General features: G+C 37.9%; 1 long non-coding RNA gene across 1 annotated transcript; it reads right to left on the bottom strand.

The window, feature by feature from the left end:
- Nucleotides 1–19,225: 19,225 nt before the first annotated feature.
- On the bottom strand, nucleotides 19,226–23,431 carry LOC116422102. The gene is made up of 3 exons (XR_004232686.1): nucleotides 23,317–23,431; nucleotides 19,496–19,576; nucleotides 19,226–19,386 (listed from the first exon to the last, which is right to left on the bottom strand). It is a non-coding gene; the product is annotated as an uncharacterized LOC116422102 (long non-coding RNA).
- Nucleotides 23,432–24,175: the final 744 nt, after the last annotated feature.

Raw genomic sequence — 24,175 nt, 5'->3', positions numbered from 1 at the left:
TTCTTAGAAAAACACTGGAATTGTTTGCCATTTCCTTCTCCAGCTCATTTTACAGTTGAGGAAACTGAAGCAAACAGGGTTAAGTGTCTTGCTCAGAGTCACACAGTTAGCAAATATCTGAGGTCAAATTTTAACTCATGGAGATGAGTCTTCCAGACTCCATGCCCTGCCTCTTGTTTTGTTGTGCCCTGAAATTACAGAAGGGGAGACTAGTCTTCCAGTGGAGAAAGAGCAAGGGCTTATGGGAGGAAGGTTTACAGTCGTTGGCTCTGGGACTCAGTGACTGCCTAAGTTAATGTAATATTGGCAGGTAACTTTATGATGGCTTGAACTCTGGACCTAGGGTCAGTCAAGAAAATCTGAGTTCAAATTTGATACTATGTGTGTGATGTTGAGCAAGTCAAACAACCACTGCCTGACTCAGTTTCCTTATATAAAAAACCGAGCCAATAATAGCATCTATCTCCCATGATTGTTGTGAGGATCAAATGAGATAATATTTGTACAATATCTTAAAGTACTCTATAAATGTTACTTTTATTGTTATGCTAACAGAAAGAGCCCTGGATTTGGAATGAGAGAACAAGGTTCAAATCCTGCCTCTTTGACTTTCTGCTATTGACTATTCTGCTAATAAATAGCTATTCTGCTATTTATTGTGGCATAAAATTATAAAGAGAGGCAGACAACCCTCCCTGTGCTAGTGATAAACACCATCCGTCTCTCAGAGAGCAAAGTAGGGAGTCACATTGTGCAGACCCAGATATATTTTCTTAATTAGTGAGATAGGGTTGATTTATTTGTTAATGAACACACAGAGGTATATGTAATAATGTGACTTATTTTATTTATATTTGGGGTTGGCTGCTCTTTGGAGAAGTATCTTGGTATATGGGAAAGGAACCAAATACTCACTGTAGGCAGAAGGTGTTTAGAGACTTCTCTGAGTTAGACAATGATGAAGGAAAGTAATGGGCTACAATGGATCAAATGCTGATTTTGAATCCTGCCTCAGATGCTTACATGTGACATGAACATGCACACACATGGATGCATGTTGGATGCATACACATATACATATTATATATATATATATATATATATATATATATATATATATATGTGTGTGTGTGTATGTGTGTGTGTGTACCTGGACTTGTGATACACATATGTTATATAGTATGGCTATATTCAAGGACACATGTATTAAGTACACACATACAAATAGTCTCTGCATTGTCAAACCTTCATTCTTAGAAATTACAGAATTCAGTGCTTGAGTTAAAATTCTTCTGGTATCCAAAGCTCTCAGTAATTTGGTACCACCTTACCTTTTCAGCTTTATTTTTATTATCATTCCCCAGCAATGTATACTCTATGTTTAAGTTGACTTAGATTAGGGTTTCTTAAATTTTAACCATTCATGACCCCTTTTCACCCAAGAAATTTTTATACTACCCTGGGTATATAGGTATATAAAATGAGTGTACAAATCAAAAATTTACTGATAATCATAATTTAACGCCCCCTCCCCCCATGTTCAGTTATCAGACCACATATGGGGCTGTGAGACAAGTTTAAAAAACTTTGATTTAAATTACTTTCCCTTCCTCTATACATCTTGCACTTTCCTGTGCTCTTTTACTTAGGCTCTTCCAAAGGCTTGACTGGAGTTTCTTTTCTCTCTCTCCTTGTTTGTTGAATACAAATATCTGTCCTTTAAAACACAACTTATGTGCTGCCTCTTTCATGAACATGCTCTTTTCCTGCTCTCTTCACACAACACTGGTTTGTATACCTCTCTAAGACACTCATTATATAATGACTATATTGATATCTTATCCTCTCTAAAGCAGTAAATTCCAGGAGATCAGAGTCCAAGTCTCATCTATACTTTGTAAGTCTTCCAATTTCTAATACCTGTTTGTTGAATTAAATTGCTCAAAAACTTTCAGTTGCTTCCTATTGGCTATAGAATTCTTCTGAAGCTTCCTAGGCTGACTTTCAAGGCTCTCCATTATTCGTCCCAACCTTCTTTTCCAATTTAATTTGCTACTATTCTCTTTTGTATCACCTAAGCTTCAGCAAAGTTAGAATACTCATTATTTCCCACCTTTGCTTTCTTGTTCCTGTTGCACCCTCCATTTGTGATGCTTTTTTCATTTCTACTTGTCAAAATCCTATCAAGGCTCATTTTAGATGCCATTTCCTCTGTGAAGTCTTTTCTGATCTTTGCAGTTGGATATACTCATGTAGCTGGCTTCCTTTCCTATAACAAATACTCAACACATTCTGCCCTGTTACAGTTGCATATGTTTTACTTTCTCAGTTCGACTGTAAGATGCTCAGGGGTAGATACAAAGTCTGGTTCATCTTTAAATTCCATAATACCCATGGTACATATGGAAGGAGTTCAATGAATGTTTATTACATTGACTTCATTCATTTATTCATTGAGTTTTATTAAGTTCCTACTATAGCCCAGGAATACAGATACAAATTTTTTTTTTTAAAAAAGGAAGACTCTCTGCCCTCAGGAGGATTATATTCTGTTGAATGAAAATAGTGAGTACAAATTAAAATAAATACAAGCCTCATACAACACAGAAAGTAATTTCGAAGGGAAAGGCAGTAGCACTTGGAGAAAGAGAGGCTCAGGCATGCTTCCTGTAGGAGGCAACATTGAAATTTATTGAAATCTATCTGGAATGTATACTTTGAGCTTGCCATTTTTTGAGGTAACAACTATTACAAGCTTTCAACACATTATGATAAGGGGTGAGTCCTTTTGTTTTAAACAATCCTCTCAAAGTTCCTTCCAGCTATGGTGTTCTGGGATTTGGCAAATGAGTCACTACTTTCCTGTACTAAATTTGGATCATATGCCTCTGTCTTGATTCCAGCCCACCTTCTTTTTTACTCTATCCTCCCCACACTGGCCAAGAGAGCTTTGGGTTCTGAATGAGGTGATCAATGCCTTGTACCCAGGAGATGAATTGATTAGGTCCAGAATTAGCTCAGGACCAGTGGGGCTTTGTTCCAGCATTCTGACATCTTGGGGTGGGAGGTGAGCAGTTTTTGTCCCTGGGAGAGTCGAGTCTGTGCTGCCTCCCTAGTTGTCACTGCCCCTTACTTCTGGATCCCCCAGAGGCACTGATCCCGCCTTGTGACTCTCTCCTTATTTTGCAAATAGGGAAATTGAGGAGGAGAAAGCTATAATGAGAAAGAAGATGGGATATCTCTTTCAAAACCTTCATCTTGGTTCAGCCTGTCTGAGGTCTGGGAGTTTGGGATGAAAAGAAAAAAAAATCCCTATTTTTAGATTCACTTCCAATCTGGCCCCTGCCTCTCTGGAGCCATCAACAATTGCAGTGTGTGTATGTGTGCGTGGGTGTGTGTCTTTATTTTCCATTTACCTCGAAAATTGATAGATTTCCAAGTGCCCCTTAAATTTAAAACAGGGGGGAGAATGAGGGAGAAGGAAAATGAAGCTGCCCATCAAAATTAGCAGGGGAGTGGGTAAAGGTCATTTGATCACAGCTTGGCCGCTCTCTGAATTAACCTGCCTAACAGAGACTTGTTGAGTCTGAAGCTCTTTACAATGCACATTAATACAGGGAGGGAGGCAAGGAGACATCCAGAGAGAAGGTCATTGCCTGCCCTTCTCAGACCATCAAACTTTGGGTGAAACTTCTGTAGAGAAAATTCTAGGGGCCAGGAGGGAGGACAGAGTTTCTTAACATTTTCTTCTTTTTGGGGGCTGTAAGCCCTAAATTTAAAGTATGTGGGGACAGCCCAGAGGAAATCTGAGTCTGCAGGTTAAGGATTTTCCCAGGAGTCCACACAAGCCATAGAATTTTTAAGAAGAAGGTGAAGACTTTCCACCACAGCAATTGTATATTCATTTCATTTATTTTATTAATCATCAGTGGGGAAAAGAATGGGAGGCATTTAGATGATAAAGATGCTGGGAAATTAGAGGCAGCCGCTGCTCTGTTTACTGTTTTTATTTTATTTTTATTATCATTAAATTGCTTCTAGTCACCTGTAATTTTCTTGAGTTGTCACAATTACAAATCTTTGAGGATTACCCAAGACACATATACAGGCAAATAGTCATAAAGGCATGATTTAAATTTACCAAAGAGCTGAAGACCTCAGCTCACTATGCTAGAAGAGCACCAGGATTATGGTATATCAATTCTTTCCCTTTCAAGGTACAAATATGCCTTGTGATATTTGTCTAAATGTAAGTCTGTTTGTCTGGACTCATGACGTGTGCACATGTGTCTTAACCAACTCTGGATAATGATTATACAGATTTGCTATCATTCCTAAAAGTAGGGTAAAATGATCAAAGCTTAGCCCCCTAGACTAAAACTTAGGAGATATTGAGTAATGAGAACCACTTATTTAAAACAGCAGATGGTACTAGGGTGATACTATATGGGAACTCTTCCTTATGTCTTGGATGTGTCTCCCCTTTTTATCCTCTCTACAATCTTTGGTAGTGTTTCAGGGTACACTTGTCCTCTGAGCATTGATGGTACTTGTCTGATATAATAAAATTGGTAATTAATTGTTATTTAATGAGAAAAAGAGGTACTATTATGACTTGTTGGCTCTTGGAAGTAAATAAGAACAGAAGGACATTATTGATGTTTGACCAAGAGGCAGAAAATAGAAGAATATAAAAGATAATTTTGTAGAGACTGAGAATTAAGAGAGACCTACACAATTGCTTTTAGAGAGTTCAGATCAGAGCTTGACCTGCATAAGGATTAGAAGGTCAAGGGCAAAAGATAATTTTTTTTCAGGTACCCCAAGGGAGTAAGACTTAGTCTGGACAGAAAATAACAGTTATTTAGACCTGAAATTCAAACAGATTTTTCAGTGAGGAACAAGGGTTTGACAAAAAAGAGAAAAGATGATCCAAAAAAAAGCTTTCTCTTCTAAGCTAAGCAAAGTTGGACTCTATATCTACTACTGAACCTGTAATTGCTACCGGTATAGTGTCTGTACTTTTAGTAATCATAGATTTTAGAGCCAAAATGATGTTAGACACCATCTAGCACAAAGCCCTTATTTTTATGTCAATTGGTCGGCAAACATTTATTAAACACCTATAATGTGCCAGGCACTGTATTGTGTAAACTGAGGGCCAGAGAGTTGAGTGATGTTTAATGACAGGTCTCTAATCCAAGATCAGTTAGTACATGGTCCTGCAGACCAGCAATATAGAAACAGGAGGCTACTAAATCATACATAAGTGTCCCTCCATCCTATATATTGACAAAGGAAAACACATATTAGCATGATGTTTGTTCTGTTGTATTTTTATTTATTTTGTTAAACATTTTCCAATTACATTTAAACATGATTCCTGCACACTTCAGAGTGTTGCAAGGTAGTATGTTTGACAGCTTAGTTCACACTGCAGCACATTTTTTATTACCTATATAATAGAACAGTTTCTGTTGTTCTCAAGAAGTCTATGTTGCCAAGAACTCACTAGGTGAGGGTCCCAGAGAGGTAGTGCTGTATAATGGAAAGATCACTGGATTTACAATCAGAGCATGGGGTTTAAATTTCTGCTAGTTCCTTCCCTACATGGGCTAGTTAAGCCATATAAATTCTGAAATTCCCCATCCCAGTTCCCACTCCTACTCCCATTGATGAGCTGGTTTTCCAGAGTTTAGTTACTTACATATTTTACTCATGGTTCTAGGGATACTCCCAAGAAAGTGGTTCTCTTCCCTCCATCATCATGCTTCCCCTATTGATCATTAGATGAGAATCATTTAGGTTGCTTTTTAGAAAATAGTATTTACTTATGAAGATGATTCAGGAAATACACTTGGTGCCAAACATCTAACATACTCTCCCTGCCCCATCTCGTCTGTAACACTTTCCCCCAAGAGTACATAGAGTCCAAGGGGAAATGAGTTCAAGCTTAGAGAGTGCATTGGGTGATAGGAGTAACTTACAACTCTTTCTCCCCATTCATGGGAGTGCTCTAGAAGTTCTCCTTAAGCACGGTGAATTAGATCTGATATATCCTTGGAATACAATGCAGAAACTGCCTGTCAGTTCACTCCATGATACCAATAAAATTCCAATGGCATGATATGAAGTCCACCATCCTTAGGACCCTTTGAAGCTTGCAAGGTCCTCCTCAAATAAAGCTAAGTCCTTCCCATTCAGGTGGTTCATTCTAGGAATATGCTGGAAGTTGAATCCAGTTTTAAATTTTTTAATGAATTCTGGGGCAAATTTCATCAGCCTATCCAATAATTCTTGCAATGAATTATTTCAATTCCAAAAGACTTCACTATTAGTCTAAAACCTATGATGGAATGATTGAGATATGTTTTCACCTGCTTAGCATATCAAGGTTAAAATGGGGTAGGAGTGGTTTTGACTCCATCTTACACATAAAATTAGGAGGTTGGTCTAGATGACCTCTATATTCACTCTTAACTCTAAGTCAATATGAGAGGAATGGGAATCAGGACCTCAGGTCTCCTGACTAGTCCTGAGGACTAATCGACTAGTCCTTAGTCGACTAAGCTTCAACTCTGGGCAAATCTTTCATTCCTGGGTTTTATTTGTTTTCCTCTGTAAAATATAAAATCAGATTGTTGTCCTGATCCCAACATTCTGACAGTCTGTAAATCTAAGTCAAGGAGAAAGTGTCTTCTGATGGCCAAAGGAACCCCCACTCTGAGAAGGTAGTAAACTACTGTGCTGTCCTAAGAAACTGAAGTCATCCTCCCTAGATGAATAAAGTAGACTTTTGGGGCTGCCCCGTAAACCTTCCTGACTAAAGAAAGAAGTAAAAGTGCTGGAAGCCTAGCATCAGGTATGACTAGAGCATGCTGGTGATATTGGGTTTGAAAGTTAATTAATGTCCTCAGGGTGAGTTAGGAGAAATAACAATTGCTTTGATTATGGAAGCAGATGACAGAGAAGTCTTGCTTTAATTGAAATGGCTGGGGAAGAGATAACACAGAAATCATCTACTTCAGGCTGGTTTCATCCTCTCTTTCTTTTTAAACTTTTTAAATTGGCTGACTAACTGGAATCCTTTTTACAACTAGCCCCTCCCCCAAATAAATAACACCTGCAAATAAGTAACATATAATAGATGGGTAGAAGTTTGTTATTATTACTATTAATAGTAATAATCATACCCAGAAGAGGAGTATGGTGGATAGGAAGTCAACCTCAGAATCAGAAAGACCTGAGTTCAAGTTTTACCTCTCATGTACTGGCTGATTGACTCCAGGTTAGTCTCAGTGACCCAGGCAACTCTCTAAAGCTATAAATGGAAATGCAAGTGCCTGTCTGCACTGGTAGAAAGGGTTACTCACTGGGAGATCTGTACCCTCATAAAATCCCAGGTTTAGTCTAAAAAATACTTAAATGTTTCTGCAATCTCATTGATTTGGATGTTTCCTTCAATGATACAGATAGCAATCTATTCAGTTTTGTCTATCAAAGTGTGACTCTTGTCTCTGTTCTCCTCCAAAATCAACTTCAACACTAGATTGAAGTCTTCCAGTGTTTCTCCTGATATGAGGTTAACAGTGCATCATGGCAGCTGGCCATATGATATCTCTTTCCTTTACTCTCTGATCAAATCTCCTTAATTTTTTATCATATATTTCTTTAATCATATTCTTTACTTCTGTTCTTTTTTCCTTATTTGTTAAATGTTGCACTCCACTCATGCCTACAAAAAACACTCCGTTATTCTTTATGTGATACTCATTTTTAATTCTTGGATACTTGGATTATATATATTCTAGCCACATTACTCCAAAAAGATATTATTCACTCTAAGGTCATTAAAGTAGTCTTGACATTCCCTGAAATCAGTCCAATCTATTCTTCTCCTCATATTTAATTCTGTATCCAACTTATCATCCATTTATATTGTTTGTCACATACATATGAATATGTACAATATTACACACATTTGAACATATGATATACCGATGGAAAAGCTCTACAGGTTGCCATCCAATTTCATGGTCTAATTCAGGCAATAGACATTCTTTATCCAATTGGTTTTCCTTTATGGATGATTAAGCCCAAAATCTTTTCAGTGATCATGGATGTTTTCCAGGAGACTGCAGCATTCTGGGGCTTGATATGACCACTACAAAGTCACCTGTGTACAGAATCATCTGGAGGATTTCATTTTGAACTTTACTTTCTACTTTACAATGGCAAACACCTTTATCATGCATTCTTCTTGTTTGATGCCTCCAATGATGTTTATGATCATGTTGTTGTTGAACAAAGATCACTTTTCTTCAAGGACTCTTGAATAATTCAGACATATAGATAGGACATACTTTACTGGAGGAGAGACTTGTTCTGTTAAATCAAATATATTTTTTAAATAATCAACAAACAGTAAGTGCTGTAGATCTTGTATTCTTTTTGCCTTTTGATTGATGGTAAAGATGTATTCTAATATGGAATGTTGCTTGTCAGCTTACTTCCTAATAATACTGTCATTGAGGATGCCCTTTATCCACAAGGTGCTGATTTTTATAAACATTTTATATAGATGAGAAAATAGGCATGTAGGTGGTGAGGTATTGCTCTTCTTTTATTCACTTTTTTTGAATAATAAGGCCTGAAATTTTTTCTCTCATACTCTTAATATCTCCTTCAGAAACTTCAACACATAACTGTATTGCTTTTAGCAGAGAATTTCTTGTTTATTTGGCCTAATTAGACTACTTTCTCCATCTTTGTTATGTTTAGTGCTACTTCTATCCCCTTTATATCTAGTATTATGATGTTATCATTGAAGGGTAGTGGCTCACCTCTCCTTAATAGGGAAAACAGTTTGCTATAAACATCTTTGCAGATTTTCTCCATTTCTCTCTCTCTCTCTCTCTCTCTCTCTCTCTCTCTCTCTCTCTCTCTCTGCTCTTCCATTTTCATCACTAAATGACTATTTAGTTGGACCTCTTGACAAGTTTTCTTTAAATTGGTTTTATGCTCCACCACTCATAATCTGTCATCATCCTTCTTTGTAAAATTTTATAAACAAGTTCATATTCTATAACAATATTGCCTTTGGCTGCCATTTCTTTCCACTTGGCAAAGAAGTCAAGTGTTTGCTGAATAGGCTTTTTTATTTTAGTTTTTTTATCTCTTTGTTATGGCAATTTACATCAATTAAACTTCCATATGAAATTATTATAATCAGTGTTAATGCCCCTTTTTAGGTCCATTACCCATTTTTCACCATAATAACTTGTTTCATGTCAGGATCGCATTATTTCAATTGCATGCCATATCTTTTTCCTTCTTCTAGTTTCATACTAATTTTGTCCTTGGTTTTAACAAGTCAGTTATCTAACTGTACAAAACAACTGATTCAGGAATGGTTGTCACATCAACAACAAATTGTTTTCTGTCAGTTAAAATTAATTTTATTTTTTAAATGATTTGGTATTTCCATGACCAATACCTACTAATTGCTTTTCTGTGTATTATACGCATTTGGGCTCTCTTCCATGTTTTATAATCTATCTCTTACCTATTCCCATTTATGTATTGAAATTATCAAGTATCATAGATTATATTGAATTAAGTTGGAGAGAGAGAAATGGAGATCCTATCGATTTCTTCATAAAATTTCCACTAACCCTTCATCTTCTGCAACAGATATTGGTGTGTATACTACAATTATTTTCATAGTGGTCGTGGTGTATGTTTTTTGCAAATACAGCAACATGAAATGACAAGTGTCCTGTAAAATGATGTTTCTTGTTGCCTTTGGGTGTCTGGTAAAATCAGCTCTCCTAATTACTTTATTTGATTTTCTAAGAGTGCTTATGAGCTCTCCTTCCACTTAATTGCAACTCTCTTCTGGTTTCATTTATTGTGAGAACTTTTGCCACTGAATACTCTACACCCCCCCCCCCCACACACACACACTTGAATGTCTGTTGATCAGTGTACAATAATTTCACTTTAGAGTTCTGAGGTCCTCTGAAGTTATCTTAGGAAGACAACTGTTTTGTCCTCTTTATTTTTGCTACTCTATATTCATTTCATAGCAATTTTCTGTCTGTTTGTGGAGAAAATATGGAGAGCCTGGAGATTTCTGATCTACCCTATCATCTTCCCAGAATATTCCTCCAGAGTTTCAATTGCCAAATTAAAATATATGGATGCTCTAAAATTCACTGGTCTGCATTCAGCATTTTCTATTATTCTGCTACCATTGCTACAGAAACAGAAGAAGACTGCTCAGAACTGAGGGCTGGTTTGTAGTTTTCTCTGTTTGATGGATTGCCATGGCCAAAAGAGATCCTCAGCAGGTGGACAGCTCATAGGTGATAAATCGCTTTTGCTTTTAGTTAGGTAGATCCTCAGCAAACAGACTTGATCTGTTGCTGGGACCTTCCTCAAAGTCTTTCAAGCACTCTAGAAACTACCAGAATTTATATTCCACTTGTATTTGTTTTGAGAACCCAGAATCACCTCTTTACCATGATGAGACATCATAGAAGGATTTTGTAAAGATATCATTATGATGACAATGATAGATGATCTGTACATGACTCATAAGGTTCATAAGGTGTTCATTATTGGATTCTCAAAATAGCCTCATTACAGTAACATTGATTTTAACATCAATATGAATTTAATTAGCAATTAATACACTGGTGTTACTATTATGGAGATGAGAAAACTAAGGATCATAGAGATCAAATGACCAGCCCACAGTCAGGCACTAATAAGTTAAAAAGTAGAGTTTGAACTCTTGTTTTAACTCCAACGGAGTGCTTTTTCTACTACATTATAGCAGGAACTATTTTATATAATAGGTCATTTAAGTAACATTGGATTCTGAGTCACTAGGCAATAATCTCCTTATTTTACAGAAAGCAAAACTGAGACACAGAGAGGTTTTAGGAACATATATTTAGACTGAGAAGACACTTTAGAGGTAAGTCAGTCCAACTCTCTTATTTTACAGATAAGGAAACTGACATCCAGAGAAATGGAGTGATTTGAGGAAGCTAGTGGGTGCAATGGTAGAGTGTGGGATTTGGAGTTAGGACGAACCTGTTCAAGTCATTGAACCTTTCTTAACATATTTCTTCACTGCCCAAATGAAAAGAATAACAGCACTCTTACTAGGTTATTGTGGGAATCAACTGAGATAATATTTGTAAAGTGATTTATAGAGCTAAAAGTGCAATGTTAAGGCAACCCATTGTTGTTCACTATTATAATACATTAAGTGATGGAGTGGAAAGCTGAGCCTAAGGTCTTTGACTTCAGATCTCAAGGTCTTTCTACTAAACCCACTTATTAGTTATAGAATACTTCAGCGTTTACAAAGCATTTCACAGTAGATGAGGTAGGTAATGGAAACATTATTGTCTCCATTTTTATAGATGAGGAAGTTGAAGTTTAGAAAGAAAAATGACTTGATCATGGTCTCACAACCAATAAGTGGCAGCACGGGATATTTGGTTCTAAGTCTCCTATATCACATGCTGGATTTATGAATAGCAGCTTGGCCATAGGCCAGAGATGATACCAAAAGTACCATAAACCGAGAGGCAATAGTTTCATATTGACACAGTTGTGGAGCTGGAACCAGAGAAAGAAGAAAAGGATCCAAGTAAAGATGAAGTATGAAAAAAGAAGAAAGGATGAGAACAAAGAAGAAAAGGTGAAGACAGATCAGTCAGCTTAGTGGAGGGAGATGGAGAAGGGAAGAGGATTAAGTTTGTTAATCTAGAAAGGAGCTAACAGACAAGAGAACAGCTTGGTGAAATTGATTTAGGCTGGCAACCCAGATAAGAGCGAGTATAGAAGAGTTCTGGCCATAGAAAAAAGAGGATAGAAAAATCAGCTTAGGATATTGCCTGTTAGAACTTGGCCTGATACCAGCCAGGAAGAACCTTATTTTTGCAAGAGAATACCATTGTAAACATATTATTCTGCTCAAAAGACCTCTGTGGCTCCCCATTACCTCACAGAGCCTAAAATTCAAACTCTAGGCTTATATTTGAAGAGGCAGTATACTGCATTGGAGGAGAGTGGATTTTGAAATCAGATTTGGATCCTTGCTCTGCCACTTAAAGCTACAAGGAACCTTGAAAATATCCTTATCCACTTTCCTCATCTATAAAATCATAAAGTTGGACTAGATCATCTTTGAGGTCCCTTATATCTCTTAATATATAGACCCATTAAGGCCTTCCATGATCTGGCATCAGCTTAAGTTTTCAGTCTTCTCTCCCCTTATTCTCTTTCCAGTCAAACTTGTCCATGTTCCAGTGTTTCCAAGTCAGGAAGTTCAATGGGTTCTAATGGAAGAGTATCCCTCATAAAGGAGTGTGGTAGAACCCCAGAAAATGGCCAGTCATTGTGGTTGACTTTTCTTTGTGGTTGGATGGAGATAGGGTGCCACTCTATGGGTAGGAAGGAAGTACACCTCTTTGAATATTGACTTATGGAACAAAATTCATGCTGCTCCATGCTCATTCAGTTCTGTTGGCTGACTTCTAGTTTCTGGAGCCTAAGAAGAGAAAACTGGGGGAGTGTAGGTGAGAAGTACCTGCTTCAAGTCTGAGATTCCCAACCATGATGCTGAGAGTTGAGAAAGTAAGTTGCTGTCAGTTGATACCATATAGCCTTTCTTTTTAAAATTATTTTATTTTTTTCTAGTACATTTATTTTTGATACATATTACTTTATGAATCATATTGGGAGAGAAAAATCAAAGTCAAAAGGAAAAACCATGGGAAATATTAAAAAAACAGAAAAAAAGAAGAGAATATAGCATGTACTGATTTACATTCAGTCTCTATAGTTCTTTTCCTGAATGCAGATAGCATTTTCTGTCCAAAGTCTTTTGGGATTGCTTTGGATCATTAAACCACTGAGAAGAGCCAAGTGGTTTATAGTTGATCATTGTACAGTCTTGCTGTTATTGTGTAAAGTATTCCTGGTTCTGCTTATTTCGCTCAACATCAGTTCATGTAAATCTTTCTAGCCTCTCTATAAGTCATCATTTTTTATAGAATGATAATATTTCATTATTTTCATATACCACAACTTGTTTAGCCATTCCCCAATTGATAGACATGTATTCATTTTCCAATTCTTTGATACCACAACAAGAATTGTTACAAACATTTTTGCACATTTGGATCCTTTTCCCTCCTTTAAGATTTCCTTGGGATATAGACCCAGCAATGACACTGCTGGGTCAAAGGATGCACAGTTTTACAGCCCTTTGGGCATAGTTCCAAATTGCTCTCCAGAAAGGTTGGATTATTTCACAATTCCACCAACAATGCATTAATGTCCCAATTTTCCCACATCCCCTCCAACATTTATCATTATCTTTTCCTGTCATCTTGGTCAATATAAGAGGTGTGAGAGTGGTATCTCAGAGTTGTTTTAATTTGCATTTCTCCAATCAATAGTGATTTAGAGCATTTTTTTTCACATAACTATAGATGGATTTAATTTCATCTGAAAATTGTCTGTTCATATCCTTTGACCATTTATCAATTGAAGAATGACTTGTATTGTTATAAATTTGACAGTTCTTTATATATTTTACAAATGAGACCTTTATCAAAAACACTGGCTGTAAAGATTTTTTTCCAGCTTTTTAATCTTGTTTCTGTTGGTTTTGTTTGTGCAAGAACCTTTTACTTTAATGTAATCAAAATTGTAATGTTCTCTAGTTCTTCTTTGGTCACAAATTCTTCCCTTCTCCAAAGATCTGATAGGGAACTTATCCCTTGCTCTCCTAATTTGTTTATGGTGTCATCCTTTATGCCAAATCATGTACCCATTTTGACATTATTTTGGTATGGGGTGTAAGATGTAGGTCTATGCTGAGTTTCTGATATATTATTTTCCAGTTCCTAGCAACTTTTGTTAAGTATTGAGTTCTTATTCCGGAAGCTGGAGTTTGCGAGTTTATCAAATACTAGATTACTGTAGGTAATTGTGTCATATGTATCTAATCTATTCCACTGATCCACCACTCTTTCTTAGCTAAGTCAATCGGATAGAGGGCTAGCTAGAATGGAAACAGTACCAAGGTCAAGAACTGACAGAGGGAGTTGGATTGCAAGGAAAAGAGAGCTAAGAAGAGTAAATGTAAGTGGTGTATCACTCAACATTATTTTCAGCTTGCAATCTCATCTTTTAATTTGTTAGTTATATGCTCCAATCTAAACAAATTCTTATAATGTTAAAAGCAAAAAATAAACCCAAAACAAAATCAATAAGTTTGTTTGCCATTTTCAGAGAGAAGGGAGCTGGAGATAAGAAGAATGTACAAGCCTTTACCTGAGTGGCAGAATTTGGGGTAGAGAGAAGAGGTGCTACTGGAAAACTGGGAGGGGGAAGGGAACAAGTCTTGGGACTTATATCTCAAAGAACAAGAGATGTTGAGGCAGTCTGTTCTGGCCTTCCTGATGCTGTACTTTCTTTTAGAGGCAGGATGTGTCCTGGCAAGTATGCCATATTTCACACTGAGACTGGTCATTAAATCCCAGCTTTGATAAGACAAGTAAAGGGATCTTGATCAAGATTCAATCTTTTTGCTCAGGCTTAGATTCTTCCTCCATAAAGCAGGTGCTCCCTCCTTTATGGGGTTATTTTGAGGAAAGCACCTTGTGAACCAACAGCAAGACATTATCTATTTGGGAGCTACTCTTCACTATTATCCCCCCAGCTGAGAATGAAATCTTGTTTTTTGTGAGAGAATGAGATCCTGTAATGAATCTGACTCCAATGATGATGGGTGTGTTCCTCTGAGGAAGAAGGCAGATTCAGACATAATATAGTAAAAATAAGGAGAGCCTCATATTCATTAAACTTCCCAATTTAAATCCATTACTATCTCTCTGGGTCTGTTTGTTCATTTATTAAACAAAGTGGTTTGATGAGAGCACCTCTGAGGTCCCTTTTAGAACAGATATTTTACAATTTTTCTTACTGTCACAGAACCCTTCAGCAGGCTAAGGCAGTTTAAGGGTTTTTGAAAGAAGGGTTTTTAAATGCATAAAATAATATATATAGGATAGTATGGGAAATTGATCACATTAAAATACTAGTGTCAGTTTTTTTAAAACAAGTTCATGTCTCAGTCTATAATTCTGTGATCTCATTTGATCCTCACCACTATCCTGTGAGATAGGTAGTATAAGAATAATTTCCATTTTACAGATGATAAAACTGAGTCTCAAAGAAGAGGCTTGCCAAAGGTGACATGTCTAATACACAGGTGAGTTTCAACCCTAGTTTTTTGACTCCATCTACTCTTCAGTAAAAATAAAATACAAACTCTAGCTCTGATCCTGAGCAAAAGTGTTGTTCTTCCTTTGGGTGTTATCCTTTGCTGTTTACTTGGCAACAGGAAGTTGGAGATGTCCCTTCCCTGCTGTATGTTCTTAAGTTTTTTTGGAATTGTAACACCAATGCCTTCTGGAAACTCTGATTCTTCCTTTCATATCTCTCTCTCTCTCTCTCTCTCTCCCCCTCTTTCTCTCTCTCTCTTTCTCCTTCCCTCCCTGTCCCTCTTCCTCTCCTTCTCCTTCTCCTCCTCTTTCTTCTTTTTTGTCCTCTTCCTCCTCCTCTTCTTCCTTCTTTCTTCTTTTTTCCTTCTTCTGTCTTCTTTTCTTTCTCTCTCTTTCAAAGCTTTGTCCTTGAATAACATAGCTGATCTTCATCCCCTCCATGTTTTAATCAGGCAATAAAACAGTATTGCTTTGTCTTAAAGTTCTTCCTCCTCTCCTCCTCTTCCTTCTCCTCTTCCTAACTCCTCCAGAAATCTAAACTACCCTCCCCTCACCAAAACACACACAGTTTTAGCTTCTCTAATAAATACCTCTGTGGTTTGTTTTGTTTCTAGCCCTCTGCCTGAATGCTAATTGATTCCTACTGAAAGGGATAATAGCCAACCCTCCCTTTCTCACTGAGCCATATTGCTCAATTATTACTGCTAAAGCTTTTCACTCCACAGTCTTGCTTTTATTGCTCCCCATTCCCTACTAGTGTTAAATTATAAAATACTTCATCAGTATGGAAAGAACACTTTTGGATTGATGATAAGGGGACCTGAGTTCTAGTACTTGCTCTATTGCTACCTGGATTGTGATGGTGAGCATTGGAACCCTTTGGGCCTCTGTCAGTAAAATCACTGGGTTGTTTATAGAATTTTCAGATGACAAAAAGTTAGGTCAAATAACAGAGTCGGGATTTAAAAAATCCATAGGCTATCATGATGGACTGTGTCTAATAAAATGAAATTTGATAGGGACTAATGTAAAATTCTATATTTAGGTTAAAAAATTCAACTTCAGTACAAAGTGAAGATAAGTATGACTAGATAGAGGCATTTCTTGTTTAAAAAAAAGATGTGGGGTTTTTACTAGTTTGCAAGCTCAATATGAGTGAATAATATAATCTGGAAAGCCAAAAACCTATGTGATTTGATACTACCTTGAAAGAGGCATAACTATGCACATAGGAGAGATAGTAAGATTGGTCAGATGGTATCTGAAAGACTTTGCTGACCAGATTCTGGGTCATTTTAATAATGACATTAACAAGCTAAAATCTCCCAATTAAAATGACCATAATGTTGAGGGACCTCAGGAGTGTGCCATATGGGGCAGATAGGTGGTATAGTAGATAGAACATGGGTCCTGTAATCAGGAGAACCTGAGTTCAAATTCAGCCTCAAACACTTAGTAGTGTGATGCTGGGCAAGTCATTAACTCATATTGCTTCTTCCCTGCCCCAAGACTGTACTTTATGGGGAATTAACTAAAGGAAGTAGGAAAGATTAGCATAGAGAAGACTTAGAGAAACAGGATAATTGCTTCCAGTTTATTAAGGGTTATCATGTGGAAGAAGGATAACATTTATTCGATTTAGCACCAGAGAATAGAGTTAGAACATATAAATGGATGTTACAAAGAGGCATATATTTTGACTCAATGAAGAGAAAAAAAAATTCTTAAATGATTAGAATTATCTAAAAGGATAGTTAGGTAGTACAGTGGATAAAGTACTGGGTCTAGAGAAAGTAAGCGTAATCTTCCTGAGTTCAAATCTGACCTTAGACATCAGTAATGTAACCCGGTTTACCTCAGTTTCCTCATTTGTAAAAATGAGGTAAAGAAGGAAATGGCAAATAACTCTAGTATCTTTGCCAAGAAAACCTCAAATGGGTCATGCAGAGTTGGACGTGACTAAAAAATTACTAAACAACAAAATCCCAAAGCAGATTGTCTTTGAGATATAGTTGGTTTCTGAGATCTGTAGGCAAAGGAAGAGTGATATAATGATAATAATAATAATGAAAACAATATTTTTGAAATATACATTAACTTTTTTTAGAAATAACAGATTTTTTACAATCCTATGCAGGAATGGGTTGGATTAAATGGCTTCTGGGGTCCCTTGCTGCTCTGACTTAAGCATCTTAGGCTCCCAGTAAGCCTAAAGAATTTATGAATGCTTAATTCTCATTGCCTCAAAAATAAAACAAAAAAAGAAAAAGAGGGCAGCTAGGTGTCACAGTGGATAGAGCACCAGCTCTGGAGTTAGGAGTATCTAATTCAAGTACAGTCTCAGATATTTACTTACTAGCTATATGACCCTGGGCAAGTCACTTAATCCTGTTTCCCTCCAAAAACAAAATGAATAAAAGAAGAGTATGAATAACAGGCTGTACTGAAAACTTTAGGTATGTGCTGGAGTGCTCATAAAGGCTAATAAGACTTGATTGCTAAATTTTCAATGCGAACATTTACAGCTTGAAAATTGGCAAACACTACAAATTAAGGCTTCATCTATTATTTTTGTTGATTGTTTAGTCATAAGAAGGCGATGGAGAAAATCATAATAATTTAGATTAAATTTAAAAGTGTGTCCTGCTTTTTTGGAGGGCCTGTTGCTAAGCATTTATCAGGATACCACTGGATATAACATTGTTTCTAGATAATGAAGGGTGAGTTTTAAATGGATGAATGTGTTTCTGTGGAGTTATGGAAAGGAAATCCACACAGTGCATTTTCAAATGAAAAAGTAATGCTAATGAATAAGCAACCTAGGCTCATTTAATGATACCCTTTACACTGTATAGTAGAAAGACTACTACACTTGGAGATAGAAAACCTGGATTTCTAATCCTCCCTCTGCCACTAACTACCTTGTGCGGTATGGGAGGGATGGCATTTGTGCACCTTTTTAGCTTATTATAAGATTGAGCCTGGTGGTCTTGAGACTATTATGACAGTTTCCCCTTAAGGGAGCTTATAGAAAGCTTCTAGGACATACTCATGGAAAAATACTGAAGATAAATTTTTTTTTAAAAATTAGTATAACTTTTCAAATAGTATTTTGTCTTCCACCAGCTTCTTTCTGACTCTAAATCAAATACATCATCCTCTACACAAAGATGAACCTGGGTATAAGAACCTCACTCAGAAGAGCACTTTGGAACATACCCTTCCCTCCAGCAGAAGCATACCTTCCTATTGAAGCAGACCCCTTCCTGATAAATGGACCCATATCTCTATGCTCCCCAATGCAGCCCTGCTCTTAGATGAGTTATTCTCTGTGTTTGTGTGTAGCTTGTGCTGTATGTTGGGTCCCCTTCTCCTGTCTCTCCGTACCTTTCTATCTTGTTGCTTGTAAAAAAAGCTTTGCATTGAACTGACTCCCATTGTTTTACATGCTATTTTCAGACCCTTAAGGGACTGTTTTCCACAACATCTCTGGCTGGCCCACAAGCCATTCTTTAGACATCAACCAAGTATCCCAATAAAGATTTAACCTCTGGACAGCCTCCCTACTCCGAGGAAGAGGGAATTGTGAGCCAGGGTTCAACAGGGGAACCCTACACCCCCCTCCCCTCGGAGGGATGTCCTTATGCCACAGGAAGTCACAAAACAATTGCTGCAGGGAGCAGGGTCTCAACATATGATCTTATCTCATTGTAACTTACTCATCTAAAATATTGCTAACCATAGCAAGTTCCCCCTTAACTTTATTCCCGACTTCCTCTTTCTTCTTCTTTGTTTATAGCTTCTCAATAAGTATGAGTGAATCAGTGAACTACCATGTTGGCTTCAGATGAGATGAAGACAATGATTGTGATAATAGAACTGACATTTAGACAGTGTTTTGATGTTTACAGACAGTGGTTTAATGTTTAATGTGTCTTTCCTTTCAAAAAAAGGCAAGATAAAAAGAAGTTCACAGCATCACAGAGTTGTTGTTCTTGTTGTTGATGTTGTTCATCCTTTGTTCTTGAGAAGACCCGTGACATAACGAGGGTGATATCTTGACTTGCACCTGAATTGGGGTATAGGCAAGACGAGTTTATGTCTCGATTTACAGATACCACATTCATCTTCTACTCCGGGGGTAAGGAGCCCCGTCAGGGGACCTGCTGTTATCTCACCTTGGTTCCCATCTTCGGCAAAGTTCAGCCCCCAGGGCCAAGGGGGTGATCCAGTGGCATTTTCCTGTGGCTCATGGCTGTCTGGCAGGGAAAGGTTGACTATAGGCAGAGGGAGGCCCTCCTCTGTGACCTGCTCCTCTCTTCCTCCCTCCCTCTCCCCAAACCCCAGGCTACACTTTGAATATGAAGCATTGAATTGAGTCACTGTAATGAATGAAGCCGTTGGATATCTCATTTACGGTTTGACATCCATGCTGGCACCTCGGCAGATGCCTCTTACCCCTGCCTGGGGAAGCCACTTATGAAGATAGCATATTGCCGATCTACAACCGTCCACCCGCAACCAATCCATTTAGCATTGGGCTTCCATTAGGGAAAGGACAGGGGCGGGGGTAGGAGAGGGGAAGGGGAAGAGAGGAGATGAAATAAATCAGGATCAGCCTTTGGATATGTCTCTTTTAACAGTCCATCCTACTCGGTGCCCAAATCTCAAAGAAAATTTGGGGAAGCTTTTGTAGCCTGGGAAGGCATGTTGGTCTCTTGAAACTTGACAGCTGTGTGTGATCCCAAATGAAATAAAGCTAAATGTGTGCATGTTAATTGGGCCTTGCAGGTATCCACAGATGTTTACCAGCCCACAGACCACCAAATCATCTTCCTAGGCACACATATTATATGAGATTCTAGGCATACAGGCATTATTTGACTTAGTAACCAAATGAATTGTTGTTTTTCTTATGCAATATTTCTTTTTTGGGGGGTGGGGGGTGGGGGAGGAATGTTTAACAATAACAAAAGATAACATTTGTAAAGAGCTTAAAGATTTGCAAATGCTTTACATATGTGGTATTGTGTCATCTGGACTTCACAGTAACCATATGGGGTAAGTGGAGGCAATTATTCCTATTTTACAGATGAGGAAATAGAGGTTTTGAGAGGTTAAGTGGCTTACCAGGGTCATACAACTAGGAAGAGATGAGATTTAAACTCAGTCTTTTCTGACTCTGAATTAAGTACATCATCCTCTGCACAAAGATGAACCTGGTACTCTTGTTTATTTCTTTGGTCCAGGTACCCAAGTTCACCATTTCAGTTTTATCCTCACCTCCTTACCCTCATTTGTCCCACACAACTAGTCAGCTGTCAAATTTTGTTTCTGTTTCTACCATCTTCCTTGAATCTATCCTTCTTTCTTCTTTTACATAGCCTCCATCATCTCCTTCTTGGACTATTGTCTGACTCAACTCATTCCCCACTTCAGTCTTTCTTCCACAGAGCTACCAAAGTGATTTTCCCTAAGTACAGATCTGATTATGTCAGTCTGCTATTTAGTAAACTTCAATGGCTCCCTATTACTTCTAGATCAAATAACGTGGCCCTAACTTGTCTTTTTAGTCTTATTTTATATTATTCACCTTTTTGTACATTATAGTCCAGGTAAACTGATCATAGTGTTCATACATGTTTTCTCATCTCCCGTCTCCAAATTTTAGCACTAACTGTCTCCTATACTGAAATATGTTTCTTTTCTACCTCTATTTCTCAGAATCCTTTAGTTCCATCTAGATTTAACTCAAGTGACACCATCTACATGAAAGTCTTTCCTGATCTGTCAGTGTTTTTTCCCCAAATCATCCTTGTACACACCTATTTATGCACTTTTGGTCTCCCCTGGCTGTTCTGTATGCTTCTCAAGGATAGAGAATCAGTTTGATGAATCCTTTTGTCTTCAGCAATATACCATAGTACCCTTAGATTCTTAGCATCTAATATAATAGGGTTCACAGTAGAAGATTCTAAATTTTGTACCCTGGAATCAACGTTTCAGTTGTTCTGCCCTAGTTACCACTCTGGAGGAGTCTATTCCATTTTATCCCCATGTCTGTCTGTCTCACTTTCCCCAGCCATAGGGTTCTGGTACTTTGAGAGGAGGACACAGAACAATGTCCCATTCCTTGGAGGTAAGCTGGCAGACATGATCAGCAGAGATTCGACTGCTCCAGGCTGCAATTGTGGCAGCTCCTTTGATCTTTTACTGACCAGTAAATTATTTATTGGGTCAGTCATAAAGAAAAACCAAAGACTATAAAATATATTTATAGTATCACGAAAATCTCTTCTCCTCCCTGCTGTCTTTAGACTTCTACTGTGGACTTCCTGGTCTATAAAATCATCAATGCACTGTAACATCAGTGTGAACTCCCTCCTCCCCCACCCTTTTTCTTTTCCTTCCTTCCTTCCTTCCTTCCTTCCTTCCTTCCTTCCTTCCTTCCTTCCTTCCTTCCTTATTAAATAACTGTGATCTCTCCCCCATCTTTCTCTTTTTCTTCCTTCCTTCATTTCTTCCACTCTTTTTCTTTTCTCCCTCTCTCCTTCCCTTCTTTTCCCTTATTTCCCTTCCCTTCCTTTCCTTTCTCCTTTCCTGTTGTTCCACATTTCATCTGAGCTTTATTGAATTTTGCCCCCTTTTCTTTCCTCCTCCAGGATTATAGAAGGTATTTTTGAAGTCACCTAATCAAACTTCCTCATTTTATAGGCTTGGAAATAGATTATCCTAGGATTTAAGCCAACTCTCTAATGTCCCACTCATGGGGAACCTAAAGACAAGATCCAAACTTGGTTTTTATGATTTTAAATCTAGTGCACTAGGATCTACTAGAATCCCAGGATTGAAGTTTTGTCAGAAGTGGGGCAGAGGCAGCTACAGGTGCTAATGCACTCCAGGTCTTTAAGCCTCTGCAACCCTCTTAGACAAAAATTCCAGATGGAGCCTTCATTCTTACTTAGAGAAAACTGTCGTTTCCCAGGCCCTGGGCTGGAGTCCCATCAGCAGATTTTCCTGGTGTGATTTGTCTGTCTCAGAAGCACATCTGCCAAACCCCCTTCCCCCCCCCCCCACCTTGAAAATTAACTGCTTAGAATCAATGCCTAGCTTCAATCTACACTTTGGGTTGTCATTCATCGAGTTTGTTTCAGAAAGCAACAAATGCATGAGTGTGTGTGTGTGTGTGTGTGTGTGTGTGTGTGTGGCTATATGTTTGTATATGTGTGTCTGCCAATGGGGAGGGGCATGGAAGGTGGGGAGAGAGTGCACATGGACTGGCTTGTCAAGTTGCCAAGTGCTTTCTCTTATTTTATTTTTCATTGGCTTTTAGTTAGCACCTTCTTCAATTAGAGTGGCAGGCTTGAGCAGACAAGGAAATTAGTGGATCTTTCCCCCAACATCAATAAAACAAATTTCTCTCTGGGATACCTATTTGTTATTTGGATATCAGACTGACTGTAATCTGTTTCCATTTTCATTCTACATGTCCCCGGCAAAAGCTTGAGGTTCAGCCGTGGATATCCTGCTGTTTCCATTTGGATGTATGAGACGATAGATTAGATTCCTATTTGTTATGTGGCCTCCCCCCATAATATCCATTAGCTATGTCAGGAAGAGCTAGGAGAATGTGCCTTCCCCCATTTATAGTGGGTGGGGTAGTTTGGGAGTGGAAGCCATTTATAGATGTCACTATCATAGAACCACTAAATTGGTGCTTTCTCTCTTCTCTGTCTCTCTCTGTTTCTGTCTCTGTCACTGTCTCTGAAAATCTCCCTCCCTCTCTTCCTCCTCCCTCCCTCCCTCTACCCCCCCTTCTCTCCCTCTTTCCTTCTCTCCCTTCCTCCCTCCCTTACCCCCTCTCTCTTCCCCCCTCTCTCTTTCCCCCATCTCTCTTTCTGTCTGTCTCTCTCTGTCTCAGTCTTTCTGTCTGTCTGTCTCTCTTTTTCACTTTCTTTCTCTCTGCTTAGTACTAAATCATAGCAAAGGTTATTTTTACCAAAAGAGATATGGTTATCAGGACTGCATCCTGCTGTTGCAAGGCAGGTGGGGGATTTGTGAAGAAGGAAGATTCTAGTTGAAAGATGGAGATATGGGCTGTTTGTCTTCTTTGCTCTATAATTTTTTTCAAATAAAATATCCTTGGTTCTAGAAGAGTGAGGAGGATGATATCATTCTAACTGTCCAAGTTCTTTTCAGCCATAGGGTCTCTTTGTTCAGTGAACCTTGTACATAAGGGGAAAAAATAACAGTCCACAGATCTTAATTACCATCAGTACCCCTAACCATGCATCTGATTTGGCTATTGGGTTTTTAAAGCTTTTCAAATGCAGGGCTTGTGTAGACACATGTATTTTTTTCTGTATTTAGCTATCCTGAAATCTTCATTGAGCTAAATAAATTGCCACCTTCCTCTTCAAACTTAGTCGTTCTGTTGATTTATGTTTTATTTGCCTGCAAAATTCTAAGATCCTTGAAAGAGTCCTAGGTAACTCAGTACCACCAGTACGGGTCACAGATGCCCAATATATCTTGGATGAATTGGTTGATGTCTTGGAAATAACCTGAGGAGCACTGACTTAGGAGTGAGAAAAGTTGAGTTACCGTTTCAATTCCTTTTCTTACTAAAAATATGACTTTGAGCTAATTATCTCTCTGATCAGCCTCACTTGCCTCATCTATGAGATGGGATAACAGCATTTATATTACCTAACTCCCCAGAGTTATTATGAGGATGAAATGAGATAATATTCTTTTTTTTTTTTAAATTAAAACTTTTTATTTACAAAACATATGCATGGTAATTTTTCAACATTGACCCTTGCAAAACTTTCTGTTCCAAATTTCCCCCTCCCTCC

Source organism: Sarcophilus harrisii, chromosome 3 (assembly GCF_902635505.1).
Source record: "Sarcophilus harrisii chromosome 3, mSarHar1.11, whole genome shotgun sequence".
NCBI classification, from domain to species: Eukaryota; Metazoa; Chordata; class Mammalia; order Dasyuromorphia; family Dasyuridae; genus Sarcophilus; species Sarcophilus harrisii.
The sequence above is the reverse complement of the archived record's forward strand: the minus strand, read 5'-3'. Positions and strand labels throughout refer to the sequence as shown.